The 15622-nt window shown below is 36.2% G+C and overlaps 1 long non-coding RNA gene across 2 annotated transcripts in view; it reads right to left on the bottom strand.

Moving 5' to 3' along the window:
* LOC107510007 overlaps positions 1-6812 on the bottom strand; it is a 97678-nt gene extending 90866 nt beyond the window's left edge. For both annotated transcript variants that reach the window (XR_001596687.2, XR_001596688.2), the window contains exons 1-2: positions 6639-6812; positions 2379-2473 (exon numbers count right to left, since the gene is read on the bottom strand). This is a non-coding gene — a long non-coding RNA (uncharacterized LOC107510007). The remainder of the gene's footprint in view (positions 1-2378; positions 2474-6638) is intronic.
* Positions 6813-15622: the final 8810 nt, after the last annotated feature.

Below are 15622 nucleotides of genomic sequence, written 5' to 3'. Positions count from 1 at the left end.
ACGAAGGTATTTGCTATGAAATCTGATGTGACATTTGTTTACAGACAGTTCTGAGAAATTCCTGGTCTCTCAAACACTAGTATAGAGGAAGCAGAGTGGCAGAAAGTGTGGATGACCAGGCTGGGGTGAATGGCATGGGAAAAGCAGTCTTTCTAGCTAGACAGAGAGAAGAACAGGCCTCTTCCCCAGCTGTTCAACCAATAAGGTGGATATTATCATTAACACTGTTTTACAGAGCAGGCAACAGCAGCCAAAGAGACTACCTGTAAAGATTAGCCATGGATGCTATTTCCCGGTTCCTCTGCATTCCGGAAGTAAGGGCCAGGACTGAGCTTCTGTGCTCATTAAAAGAAGTGTGCCCTCTTCAAAAAAAAAATTATTTAGCGTATTATTAGCCAAACTGAATAAACTTGCTTGGACACAGTCCAAGGAAAAACAAGAGAGGTGGCGAAGGGGGGGCATCGAATCAGTGACTCTGGACAATGGCTTGTGTGTAGAAAAGGGGAGGGAGCGAAGGGGGAAAAGACACAAAAGAAGGTTCAAGGGGAGCTCTGGCTCTGGGGTCTCAATAGTAAAATTCGCCATAAATGTACCCAACCTGTGGTGCCATTAATCACATTCTATTAAGTCAATGTACGAATCCCATTAAAGTTTAGGAGAATTACTGCTGCATAGACACAGCCCCTTGGCTTGCCTAGGCTTTTCCTTGGGCTCTTTGCAGGGACAGACAAAGCTGTATGCACAACCAGGAGTACCTACACTCCCTCCCACTCACACAGGCAGCACCTGCCTCGTGCTCCCCACCCCAGCCCATCTCCCCCACCCCACCACAGGAGGCGATCATGTGAAGTTTAAGGAGTGTGTGCAGTGAGGCTTGTATCTCCAGAAAAAGCCACCCCAGGGCCATCTTGGGAATAATCGGAACAGGGTAGAGCTGGGTGCATGACTGTGTGCCTATGAGTATGTATATACTTGCTCTTGGCCATTCCAGGAATGTCTGAATTTCCCCTCGCCTCCCTGAGGGGCCTGCTGCACGGATGGATTCAAGTTTCGTGGAGCCTAAAAACTACACAATAAGAGTACTCTGAGGAAAAAAATTACAGAATTATGAATATTAATTTTTGTGAAAATAAACATTTATTTAGAATGAGAAAAAAACCTACCACAAATGACAATTTTAAATGACAAATATCATAAACATCACAAAATTTGGAAACAATTTTTACTTGTAAACGGCCTGACACTTTTATATATTTTCCACATTTCCTTGGCTGTTCTTTGACCCTCTTTCCTTATGACAATAATATTGTAATAGCATTTTCTACATAGAGAATGGACAGATGATTTAGTTTCAGCTTCTCCTTTCTAACTGAAACCTCTATCAAGTTTCTTTCATGTATGAGCCACAGGATTTAAGGTCATTTAGAGTTTTAGTGTACAGTGATTAATTCTAAATATCCTTTAAATTGATAACACTCATTAACCAGTACATCATATATCCTGTTGTAGTAGTAAATATTTTTCCTATTTTCTTCATTTATATCAATATTTTATGTCAAATAGGCAAGAAATTAACATTTTCAATAAATCTCATAAATTAGTTAAATAGGCAAGAAATTAACATGTTCAATAAATCACATGAATTAGTTACTCCTCTTCATTAATTATATTATCAAGTAATCCAAAACTTACCCATAAGTTCCATACAAAATTTTATCCTGGAGGATATATCTACATAGGAAACATAGTAGTTCAATAACTATACAGAGAATGGACCATGTATCAGGTAAATACACCTCACTTAACACAAACTAATTGAATCCCCAATGCAATGTCCATTTAGCTATTTCCAAAAATGTCCTCAGTCACTCCAACACCCCTCAGTAGAGGGAGAAGTGTTACGGAGGGGAAAACATTGGAAATAGTAGTCTTAACTGATTGCAATGTCTTTTGCAAACTTTACTTATATGGCCAGAGGAACACATTTTCTCTTCCCAGGGCCTTGGAAGTACCCCTTATATGTGAGGGCCCAAGACTGCAAGCAGCATCACTAGCTTCATAGTGAAATATGTCCCCGGCTCACATGTAAGTAGTGTGCAAGTGATGGAGTAGGCACCCTAGGGCAATAGATCACCTATAATTATACAGACAACACAGAGGAAGCAGGAGGCGGAAAGGATGCCTTCTGGAAACAAAGCTTACATTTGTCCCTGGGTGCTTGAAGTTGTAAAGCTTGTTTGGATAGAAGTTTAGAATTCAGTGCCAATGCTAGTCTTCTAAAATTTTAAATATAGCCTGTGACTCTAGGGAGGGGAAATATCTCACCTACCTTAGTGGCCTCATCATTAGAGGAAGAGAGAGGGATTTTAGTTACAAACCTTGTCCCACAACTTCCTCACTGGGGGTGTTCGGTTTTAGATGGTGGAGAAGGTGTAGGCATACCCGCGCTTGCTCTGCATCTCCCACATTGGCACTGTGAACGAGGTGGTACCTCATTCAGGGATGATGTCATCAGAGTATGATGTCACCAGTTCTGTGAGATAGCTGAACTGGACTAGCAATGGTTTCTTTTTACCTCCTGAAGGATGACTGATTCATCAGAGTCTGCTTGGTAATCATACCCTCAGAGTCATGGTTACATGATTGGATCTTCAACATGTAATACACATGAAGATATGTCAATAACAAGAATGGAATATAGAAAAATGAAAACATCTGTGTTGGAAAGGCAGAATTATGGTATCTTAAAATTTTCATTTAAAGATAATACAATCTTGTCACAATAGCTAAAACTTAAGAAATGATAAGTAAAAAGAATAATAGATGTAGATGGAGAGAGATAGAAAAAGACAATAACTTAGACAATCACAGAGAAGCAAGTAGTAAATAGCCAAATTGTTAGGTAAGGTAAATTTGTCCTTGATGCCCTTCTAATTTCTTTTCCTTGGCCCATTTCTTCCTTTTACTGTCCCACCCTGCTTCTATACCCATTTCCAAGAAAAAAACTTAACTAAAATTAGTGAATGGCAGCTGCACAATCATTTTCTTATGTCATTCTATTGTTTAAAGGTGTCTAATAACCAAATATATTCTTTGTGTCTCAGCTCAAATATCATCTCCCTAGAAAGGCCTTTCTTAAACAGCCAGTTTAAGCCAGCCTCCTTTTCCATATTTATTCTCTTCACATTGCTTAATTCTTGGACTGTTCACAAATATTTGAAATTATTGAGTTTATTTGTTTATTTGCTTATTGTTTATATACTTAGACGCACCTTTCCTACTCACTGCTGTATCCCAGCTCCTCAGGACACCCAGCGCAGCAGAGGAAACTAGTTAATATCTATTAAAGGAATGAATCACTCTTTGTAGGCCCTGTGTCATAAGAGTTTAAGTATTTTTTAAAGTTGCATAGAAAGGACCCTGTTTAACACAAAGGTACTAATGATAATGATGGAATTATAAGTACTATGACATTTGGGCCTTATATCAATCCCAGGAGGTGATGAAGCAGTTATGTTCTCCATCTTATAAATGAGGAAGCTGAAAGTTGACTTGCTCAAATTCACACAGTTAAATTGGGGATAAATGGGTTTGGACCCCAGGGCTTCTGACCCCTATTCCTGTGTTCTACCTACCATTTCGGGCTGTGAGACTGCCCCTGGCATCTGATTAAAATGCTGTGTTTTTTTTTTTTTTTTTTAAGATGAGGATCATGGCGCTGACTTGACGATTAGTTGGAATTGTAGTTTGAGTTGCAGAAATTGGTAATAGCAGTGAATTTGTGCTCAGAAAGAAAAAGTCAAAGAAAGAAAGTGTTTTTTTATATGTTCTTACCAACCTCATAACAATCTTTGATATAGGTTTTATTTAGTAATTCCATTGATTGAGTTGCTGCAAGTCACAATAAAAGAAAAAGATTTCAAACCTAGATTTATCCCCAACAAATGACTCACACATAAATCTCTTGGAGATTAAAAGCCCACATTTTAAGGCTGGTGGGTTGAGTTGGGAATTAATTATATGGTTATCAAATACAATACAATTTATTTGATAAAAGTTAGGCTGATGTATGATCTCCATCTAATTAAGAATTAAATACTCTATCACCCATGGGTCTGGCTTCAAAAACCATATAAAATGGTCCCAAGCTGTGAAGTTCTTGGCTTGCTTTGTGAATGACCATTGTTAAACAAAAGCTGGAAATATGCTAGTTCGTATCACCTACAGGATATCTATATGTGCTTGCCTAGAGAAGGGAGCTGACCTGAGAAAATCAGCTTCTAGTCAATGGGTTATATATATTTTACACCAAACAGACCATCTTGGGTCCTTGAGCTTTTTCTCAAGAGTCTCTGGCTATGAAACCAGGGGCAACAGTGAGATGAAAGAGGCAAATTAACCTTGAACTCAAGCCCATGCTGCAATCATCCCCAACTGCTATCCAGTACCTTGCCTATTCTCTCAGTCAACCAACGTGACTTGAAATGAAAGGCAGAGTGGCTCCTCAACCTTGTTATCCTTGTTCCGGCTATGAGTTCCATTCCTTGAAAGAGAGTGGTAGAGACAATGGTGAAGAGGTGTGCTGAGGGTAGACTGGGAAGGAGCATGACATTTATCCATATATCTTGTTTTTGTTTACTATTTCTCAAATGGAAGTTAAAATATTAAAATTTTCCCTCTTGAACCACTCGCTACTATTTGTATATTACACATATTTGGACTTCTATTGAATTCATTAATAAATAACAAATTCACTTTAAAATATTCTCTTATCAGCAATCTAAAATGTTAATTCATACTGAAAGTATTTTAAAGCAAGCTACAGAATTGATATCACGTATTTAAACTGGAAATTGAAGATAATTAGTATAATTACTACGATTGATTTTTCTGCCTACTCTTTTGTCTATTCTTATAGTTAAAAAAATTGTGACTGCAAACAATTAGTCTAGATCACTGTAGCCAGATCTAGTTAGAGTATGATTTGCTTTATGTATTAATAAACACTTTGACCTAAAGGTTTTAGAAACTATGTATCTTCAGCAGTGGAGGTTGTAAAACTTTGACTCGGTTTACTAGTGCTCACTGATATGTGCTCTCTTCTTGTTTCTCAGCATACTACCAGATTACATGTTCTATTTCGGAATAGTTATGTAACTGAGTTCTGGTCAATGGAATGTGAGTAGAAGTACCACTACCAATCGTGCTCCCAAAAACCTCCTATGTCCAGACCTTAAGGTTTCTTCTACCATCTTCTAGTAGAATGAGTAGGTCTGTGAAGACCTAGAGTACAGCGGAGCCACCAGATGAAAGAAAAATGAGTCCCTGAGAGACCATATGGAGCAAAGCCACGACTCCCCTTTCTCATCTGCCTTAAACTGCTGTGAGCAAGAAGTATAATTTTTTGTGTTAGGACACTACAAATTTGGGGTGGATTTTTAAAGTAGTTAGCCCATTCTGCCTAATACTTTGAACAAAATGTGCTACAGACAAGCAGAAGGAAAACTCTGCAATAGAAAACAGGAGTCCACTGTAGGTTTTGAAACAGACTTAGTACATGACCAGGTTTGAGAGGATATAAGACCTGAACATAGAGCACATTGGATGGAGTTGGTTGTTCTGGGACAAGCAGGCAGGCATGTGGGTTCAGAGAGTAAATCTAGAACCTGAATTAAATCCAAGGGAATCAGCTACATTAAAAAACATACAGGGACTCATCCTCTTGGCAACCAGGGCACATGTATTAAGAATCCCAGCCCAGAGCCCAGGGCAGGAAGCTGAGAGAGTGGAACGTGGGAGAAGAAACTACCATAGTCAATCTTGAGAGAAATCTAATATTTTTCTGAAATATGCTAATGTAATAAGGGTTCCAGACATGGGCGCCTTGTGTCGTGTTTTCAAGTCTTTAATCATAGAGCAACATTTAAATAAGAGTTGTCTTTTTGCAAGTTTTTATATTTTCATTAAAGAGTCAGAAAGACTTTTAAAGTAGGAATGGGAAATGAAAAAAGATAGGGATTAGTTTCTTTTTTGCAATATTTAGAAAGCATTTTTGTGCCTTCTTAGGTCTTAAGTTCACTCTCGGGACAGGAAAATATATGAAAAGATCTTTAGAGATATAATTAAGGCAAATGAACAGGGATGCAGATTCACTTTCTCTCGGAAAGTGCTGAGGATCCTGAACAGCGCTTTCGTTTCACATATCTTCTCTTTTTAAAAAATTATTTGGTCATTCACTCAATGAATATTGAGCCCTGATTTTGTGCCCCCAAATCTGCCAGAATCTGAGAGGGCACAAAAATGTCATAAGAATTACTCACTGCCCCCCTACCATTAGGCGTATTCTTCAATTTATTTAACAAATGTTTGTAAGTCCCTCTTCAGGGTCAGAAAACAAAGATAACTAAGAAGTTCGCAGTCTAACAGATGCGTAGATAAAGAATTATACCAAACCTCCTCCTACCCTTCCCCTCAAAATCACATACTTCACTGCAAACTCAACTGTATAAAAAATAAAACATGTTATGGTTTTGGTTACTTACTGTAATTTATAAATTAAGCCCCTCTGCATGCTAGGATCTGGGTCCCCACTTGCTCTTGGACCCCACACACCTATGTGGGGGTCCTTCCCACCTCACCTTCTGTAAAGAAATGATGTGCTCCTGTCTGAGTGCTCTTTGCTTCTCCAGCTCTTCTCTTTGACCCAAGCTGGGGGAGTTTTATCTTTCTCCTGGAAGTTGGAATCTTTGCTTTTAATCTTCTCTGTTTTTTCTGAGCTTTAGTTTCAGAAACTCAAAAGCCAGAAGAGCTCCCCTCCCTTCTCTGCTTTTGATTAACACAACCTTTCCTGAGTCAGTTAACCACAAACAGTTAATGAGCTTCACCTGCTTGGGGGCAGGGCAGCAGATGGGTGAAGATATAATAATAATATTATTGTACTACACACGTGTGCACACATGCACATATCCCAGCCTCCAAATTACACAGAGCTAATTATGGTCTGGATTCACTAAATGCTCTCCCTCACTAACACACTGATAAAATCTACAGCACAAATGGCCATGCAAAACACCTTTGCCTGTCCTTGCCTAGATTCTCTCCTTGATTTCACTGCCTTGTGGTATTTGCTGATGCTGTTCTCTATTCCACTTTGGTCCATATCTCAACCTAACCTGGCAGTTTGGTCCAATGAGTTACTATCAGAGTGATTTTATTAACTACAGAGAATTCTATCTCTCTGCAATTGTAAAAAAGTTCTGACATTACAGTTTAAATTATAAATTTTAGATTTTGTAACAACTACATTTCTACAGTACCAGCTATTTCCATTCCGAGTCAATACTGCACAGATCAGGGCAGATGCAAAAAGTTAGGGAGACTTGGGTCTCCTCTAAAATGGACTCTATAAAATGACTGCTATAAAATGTCTTCTCTCAGCACTATTATGAAAGGGAGTGATATTATAGGCCCCTCCCATTTGAGGACAGCAATTGAATTTTTTTCTGCTTAGAAACTAGCTAGAAAAGCCATTTCCTCTTCCTTCCATTTATTGGAGTCACTTACTTTGTGATTACCACCTGTATAGTGTTGCCTTCATTCTCCCAATGACAACAACAGTGGTTTTTTGATGATCGCTTGCCTCCATTGCTGAAGTTTTGCTATATAACTATTTCATGTCCACGCATATGTGCAGATACACTATCAAAATGTACAGAATACTGAGAGGGGATGGAGAAGAGAATGATTAATTTTGCCTGGGAGAAAACAGGTTGGAAAAGGGCGCTGAAAGTTTTATGCAGGAGGAGACATTTGAACTAGGTTTGAAGAACAAATAGAATTGCACCATTGAAGAAAGACATCTATCTTGCAGGCAGCAGGTGTAGATAACACAAGGAAAGGAATGTGACTAATAGAAAGTAGCACGAGTGAAAGCATAGGAGCACGAAAGTCTGTAGAATGAAAAGAACAGAGGCAGTTTCTGGTAACTAAAGTACATGACGTTTGTATTGTGTATCAAAAGAGAAATATCTATGGCTGATGCTCAGCCTTGGTTGACTGAGAATAAAAAAAAGAAAATGAAAATCTTCAAAAAATAAACACAAATATCTAAAGAAGAATACCAAACTCAAAAACCAAGAAAACACTCATTTAAAAAAAAAAATTCTTTTGCTTTTTGGAGCTTTGAACAGGAATCACACACTCTGAGGAATAAAGAGAACTCCGTTATGTATAATTTTAAGTCACTAATTGCTACCTACATTCCTAGTCACTAACAAACATAGAGAACTGCCATCAGTCCTCCTTAGCTGCCCTTTGATGAAGAACAAAAGCATCCGGAAATATAACCACTACCAACAAGGATGTTAAAACCATTTAAAGTGGGGCTTTCCTGAACTTCTGCCCACCTCATTCCCCTTTAGCCAAGTTTAATAATGAAGACCCAAATAATGGTACTGAATGAAACTCCAAGAGTTTAAATATTTGATTTGGACAAATACTCCACTCAGTTCTTTATACCTTCAAATCCTCAACTTATGGAAGAGAAATCTTGTAGCCCGTAAGTAGGAGAGAAAAGGCGAGATGAGGAGAGAAGAAATCTGTTGATGGTCCGTTCATGTATTCTGTCTCCTGATGTCCCCCTGATGTTAGTGGGTTAGTTCTGGAGCATATAGCCCCAGGCTCTTTACACTTTAAAAGTCCCCACTCATGCACACCTACTAATTAATAAAGCAGGTCCACCCAGAGAGAGAGCACTAGCAAGCCAGCAGTGGGGTTGATTCTCTGTTTGGAATTAATGTGTGAGGAGGCTTTTTAAACTTCATAGAAATAAGGATTGTGACCCTGAGAAACACATTGCTCTCAAGAAGTTTCCTTCAGTCCTGGTTTAAAAACTCTCCTTGCTTTTAAAAACTCCCGAAGACAACAAGGAGATCAGCACGCTCCCTTTGGATCCCAGAACCTCTCAGCAGACAGGAATTTTGGAAGCTGTCAGTTTAAAAGACAGGTCCAGCTCTTTCTTTATTGCTGAAGCTGCAAGTATACATGGCCACCCCTTTATCCACTATGTAGCACGTCTTCATGAGTTTGTTCCAAATGTTCTCAGCTACTCCAAGCAATCATTTTTCAGCATCATGGAACTGCTGTTTACACTTTGAAGGGTGTTACAGGCCCATATTTTTAGCCTTTGGTGTCTTTTTTCTGTCTCTGTTTTATGAGTAAGGATTTTATCGAACATGGTTAACTTCTGCATCCAGTTAAAACAAGAGATCAGTGACTCAACACTGACCTCCACTGGATGGCACAGAAATACCTAATCCCTTTCTCCAAACCTAGCACATTTTCACAGGCTGGGCAGCAGGCCATCAGCATCTTGCATTGCGATATTAGCATTTTGCTGTTGATTGAAATTTAAAATGATTATAAATCTACTGTCCATGTAGTTTCTGAAGAACTCTGGTCAAATATTGAGCTATGGGACCACAGACTTTGGAGCCCACCACACTTCCCAACTCTCACTGCCACAAACCAAAACAGGATGTGGCAGCATTTTGACTACATTAGGTTTGGAAGATCAAGATTGAATTCACAGGGATCTGAGAAATCTAGTTCAGTCTATTCCCATGGTGTTATTAATGGCAACTCATTTGCCAAATGATTTATTGTCTTTTAAATGCCTCAAACTCAGATTGACAATTAAAATCCCATTTTCATCTGCTGTTATAACCTCACCTACAGACTCAACCTGATGCAAGATATCATTGTGCCAGTGACTTCTTTGTCTGGATGGCAGTGGGCTGGGAAGTCTGCTTGGATCGGTGCCACCAAGGGTGGTCTGTGATTCTCCTTGTGGAGGTGGTTGGGATTTGGAGCTAGTCAGGATTTTCTAGAGAGATGGAAGGCAAAGTCCACAAGGAGTCTTCTGCACTCTAAAAAATACAAGCTCATTACATTTTCTGGAAATATGTCAGGAAATATTTACTGTGTACCCTTTAAATCCAGGAAAGCCCCTCAGGAATTTGGGCACTTGCTGGTTATAATGAGGCCTCCCCACTCAGGAGTTTATAGTAAGATTAAGGGAGCAATTGGTGGAGGAGATTCTGATTTGGAAATAACTGCCATTTAGTACCACAAAACAGAGGTCTGAAAGGTCTAAGCAAACACTGTAACAGATGTTCCTGACTGTTGAGGAAACCGGAGCCAAAAACGAACTCTCAGCAAACCTGTGTTACTCAGGTCCGTGCTTGCATTTGGAAAGGATATTTCCTTAACACCACTATGTTGAGGTTAATCTTAAGCAGAAATTTTAAAATATATGTTTGCAATAGATATTTTTAAAAATGAGTTAAATGGTGTCAATGAATATTCTTGTTGCTTCAATGACCTTTAATATATTCATATATTTTATATAAATTTTGAGTAGATAATACATATTAATGGTACTAAAAAAAGCATAAATTGTAAACAGGAAAAAAAAACTCTCCCTTTTAACCCTGTTCCAGACTCAGCCAGTTCCCCTCCAGTAGGCGACCTCTATTATTCATTACTTATGAATCTTTCTAGACACATTCAATATGTCTATACAAATATATGTGTAATATATAGACACATAATTTTTTCACACTTAGTACTAGACTATTTATACTTGTCTGTCTTGCCTTTTACCCCCACAAAACAGTACAGCTTGAACACCCTCCCATACAATCACATATAATATTTCCTTGTGAGTTTTTATTGCATAGTATTTTATTATATGATTTTTCATAATTTATTTAACTATTCTATTGATAAACATTTAAGCAGTTCCAAATTTTTATATTTATAAACAGTATCTCAATAAATCATTGGTGCATAAATTATGTCTCACATTTGCAAGTATGTCTGTAGAAAAATTCCTGGAATTGGAATTGCTAGGTCAAAGGAATTTGCCTTGGTCTTTTTGATAGATATTGCCAAATTTCCCTCCCCCAATGCTGTACCAATTTATATACTTACCATCAATGTATAAGATGACCAACTCTCCTCTTCTTCATGGACCTAACATGTAATGAAATTTACTGATCTTTGCAAATCTAAGATAGAGTCTTACAATTTACCTTTAAATTCACTAATTTTAGTAAATTAATAATGCTTTGTTCTTTATTCTTAGGTCGTTAGACTTTTTCTTATTGATAATAAAAACTTTCTATATTATAGTATACTATTTTAAGAAAAATAACCACTTAAAGTGCTGTCAAATATAATAGCCACCAGACACATGTGGCTCTTGAGCACTTAAAAGTAGCTAGTCCAAATTGCAATATAAAAGTATATAATATACACCAGGTTTCTTAGTGAAAAAAATGGAAATATCTCTTATAATATTTTATATTAATTATCTGTTGAAATAAAAATATTTGAAGCATGTCAAGCTAAATAAGTTATTAAAATTAATTTCACCCAATTTTTTACTTTTTTAATGTAATTACTAGAAATTTAGAATTAGAAATGTGTCTTGTATCATATTTCTATTGAAAAGTGCTAATTTATATCTTGAGTTATACATTTTTTGCCCATTTATATTATTTTATTTTGTTTATTTATTTTAAATATATTTTTTCAATTATGTTAACATAGAATATTGTATTAGTTTCAAGTATACAACATAGTGATTAGACATTTATATAACTTATGAAGTAGCCACCCCATTAAATCCAGTGCCCATACAACACCATGCACAGTTACTACAGTACTACTGACTATATTCCCCATGCTATACTACACATTCCCATGACTATTTTATAACTACCAATTTGTACCTCTTAATTCCCTCCCCCTTCCCTTTACCCATCTTCCCAATCCCTTACCCAATAACCATCAAAATGCTCTCTGTATCTATGAGCTTGTTTCTGTTTTGTTTGTTCATTTAGTCTGTTCTCTATGTTCCACATATAAGTGAAATTATATGACATTTGTCTTTTTTTGTCTGACTTACTCCAGTCAACACAATACCCTCTAGGCCTCACGTTGTTGCTGATGGCAAGATTTTATTCTTTCTCATGGCTGAGTAGTATTCTATTGTTATATGCTCCATTTCTTTATTTATTCATCCATTATTGGACATCCAGATTGCCTCCATAATATGGCTACTGTAAATAATAATGCAATGAATGTATGGTTGCATATGTGCCTTCAAAGTAATATTTTGAGTTTCTTAGAATAAACACCCAGAAGTGGCATTACTGGATCCTTCTTTGTCTCTTGTTATACCCTTTGTTTTAAAGTCTATTTTGTCTGGTGTAAGTGTTACCACCCCAGCTTTTTTTGTTGTTTATTCCATTTTCAGGAAATATCTTTTTCCATCTCTTTATTTTCATTGTGTGTGTCTTTTGAAGGGAGTCTCTCATAGGCAACATGTAAGAGTTTTGTTTTCTTATTCATTCGGACACCCTATGTCTTCAAATTGGAGCATTTAATCCATTTACATTTAAAGTAATTGTTGATAGTTATGTAGTTATTGCCATTTATTATTCATATTTTTTATCTTTTTCTTCTTCTCAAAGAACTCCTTTTAACATTTCTTCAATATTAGTTAGGTGATATTGAACAGCTTTAGCTTTTTCTCATCTGGGAAGCTCTTTATCTGTCTTTGATCCTAAATGTTAGCTTTGCTAGATAGAGTAATCTTGGTGTACTTCCTTGCTTTTCATCACTTTGAATATTCTGCGCCAATCCCTTCTGACCTGAAAATTTTCTGTTGAAAAATCTGCTGACGGTCTTATGGGTGCTCCCTTGTATGTAACTAATTGATTTTCTCTTGCTGCTTTTAAGATTCTCTCTTTGTCTTTAAGCGTTGGCATTTTAATTATGATTTGTATTGGAGTGGGTTTCTTTGGGTTCATCTTGTTTGGAACATTCTGTACTCCTGGGTTTGTATGTCTATTTCTTTCACCAGGTTAAGGAAGTTTTCCATCATTATTTCTTCAAATAGGTTTTCAGTTCTTTGCTCTTTCTCTTCTCCTTCAGGTGCCCCTATGATGCGAGTGTTGATACTCTTGATATTGCCCCAGAGGCCCCTTAAACTATCATTTTTTTTTTGTCTTATACTTAGATAGGTCTTTTCCACTACAATACTTTGCAATTTTTCCATGGAATATTCTAGTATTTTTATATTTTTATTGTTTACATAAAAATCTTTGTTTTGTCAGGAAATTATTTTGATGTAAGATGTAAAGTTAGAATTCAATATTACCGTTTTTCTGGAAGACAACCCAGTAGAATAACTGGGCCAGAATAAACAGCATTTATTGTTTAATTTCAACTTTTTCCACTGATTTAGAATGCCATACTTATCATACTCTAAATATTTTAACATCTGGCTGAATTAATATTACTTTTTTTTCCTGAATTATCCTGGTGATTCTTGATTCTTTATTTTTCCATATGAACTTTAGAATCATATATCAACTCCCCAAATTCCACTGATATACTTATAGAAACTATTAAATGTTTACATTAATTTGGAAAGAATCGAAAGCTGCATGATATTGACTTTCCCTTCTAAGAATATAGTCTATCTTTACATTTGTACAAATGTTCATTTGTGTCCATGAGTGGTATTGTAAAGATTTCTTTATATAGATCTTTCACATATAATAAATTTATTTCTAAATATTTTCTAGCCATATTACTATTAAAAATTAAGTATTTTCTTCTATTTTTCTATTTTATTTTAATACAGAAAAAAATGATGATTTTATAAATTAATTCTGTAACCAAAGAGCTAATTAAATTCCACTATTATTTGTAATTTTTTTTCCAGTTGGCTTAATTTTTATCGTAATTTAATATTAAATCTTAAAGTCTACAGCCAAGTATGATTTCTTTTTTCTTTTCTAAATTGTATACATTTTACTTGTTTCTCTTGAGTAATAGAATTGCCCAGGATCTCTAGATCATAATAGTGGTGATAACAGATATTCTTGTTTTATTTCTGTCTTTAAAATGAATAGTTCTAAGTTTCCCCTATTAAACATGAAGCTATATTTTAGATTAAGATAAATAAATTTAATTATGTTAAGGAAATATCTATTACCATTTTATTGATAAGATTTTTAAAATAAATAAATAAATAAATGATGTTTAGTTTTATCGAGTGCCTCTCAGCATCCAGGAACCTGACTTTTAATCACTTTTTGCGTGATGAAGATAAATTAACAGTTTTTCTAATAGTAAACAATTCTTACACTCCTAAAATAAATCACAGTTGGTCATGGTGTGTTAGCTTTTCAATGCACTACTGAATTTTGTTTAATGTTTTGTATGGATTGTTTTTGTGTAACAGCCCCAGACTGATTTCTTATTGTTTTGATTTCCTTCTTTAGGAATACCAATTATGGATGTGTTAAAATTTATTTTGTTTCTATTCCATATCTATTATATAATCTTTACAAGCTTCTTGTCAGTGCATTCTTTGTACTCTCTTTCTTCCGATCCTGTCTTCCACATCTCTAGCTATGCTTTCAGCAGTGTCCAATCTTTGTGCAGCTTCCAAGCTGCACTTTGACCCTCATTTCTGTGATTTTTAAAACTATCTTCCCTTAATTCTGCCAGTACATATTTAATCTTCTTCTGTTGTCTTGTTTTTTGTTTGTTTGTTTGTTTGTGAAATCGCATATAGGTGATTACTCACTAATTTTTTTTAAATTCAGGAATATATTTGGTCACAATTTTCATTTGGTTCATGAGACACTTTTCTGGTGAATATTTCTTGACTACCATTTAGTTTTCTTCCTTTTCTTTCCTCCTTCTTTCCTTTCCTTTCATATCTTTGTATAGATCCTGAGTTGATTTCTTTTTGATTAATCACATTGGAATAGAGCAAGTTTTTCATGAATCAACTATTAAAAAGCTTCTGTAAGACAGAGGTATGGACCATGTTCCAGCAGTAAGAGTGTTCCGTTTTGTTTGTTTGTTTTATGAAAAACGGGGTTATTTCAGCCTTTAACTTTCTCCAGCCAATTGATATTAATACCTTTGGACCATTTATAAACCAAAGCCATTTTCCTCCCTACTCTTTTTAAATTTAGGAATGTCGAAGTCAGACTCACTTTAAAAACATAAGAATTCTTCTTTAATGGACATCTCAGGAACTTTGAAAGTCTAAAGTAAGGGGAAGAAGAGGGAAAATATGTTGCAGTAAAGTACCTTCTCACAATATAATCATAAGGCCAGCGTAAGCATTACATAACTTAGTCGTACATTTCACTCTGCATCTTATTGTTCTCCAGTTTGAGGAGAGGGAGATAGCAAGTGCCGTAACAGAGAGAAAACACCATCTAGCCTGAAGAAGTCAGTGAAGGCTTCCCAAAAGAGATAATGCCTTACAGAAGAGCCTTTCTTTCTAACAAAAGGGATCAGCATGCACAAAGGCTAGAAGGTACAAAAACTGAAAAGTGAGTCAGAGCAATGGGAATTTAACTGCTGACCTCCAACAGAAGATTTTCTACTTAATAGCAGGGGGAGGGAGTGTCTATACTACTAAGGATCAAACTGTGAGTGGTTCAGCTTTGTAGACTTATTAGGAATACAGAAGGTCAAGAAAACAGATCACGCAGTAAATAAGGCTTTCTCAGAAACAAAGAAA

The sequence above is a fragment of the Rousettus aegyptiacus genome, unplaced genomic scaffold, assembly GCF_014176215.1.
Source record: "Rousettus aegyptiacus isolate mRouAeg1 unplaced genomic scaffold, mRouAeg1.p scaffold_m13_p_11, whole genome shotgun sequence".
Classification (NCBI taxonomy): Eukaryota; Metazoa; Chordata; class Mammalia; order Chiroptera; family Pteropodidae; genus Rousettus; species Rousettus aegyptiacus.
The sequence above is the reverse complement of the archived record's forward strand: the minus strand, read 5'-3'. Positions and strand labels throughout refer to the sequence as shown.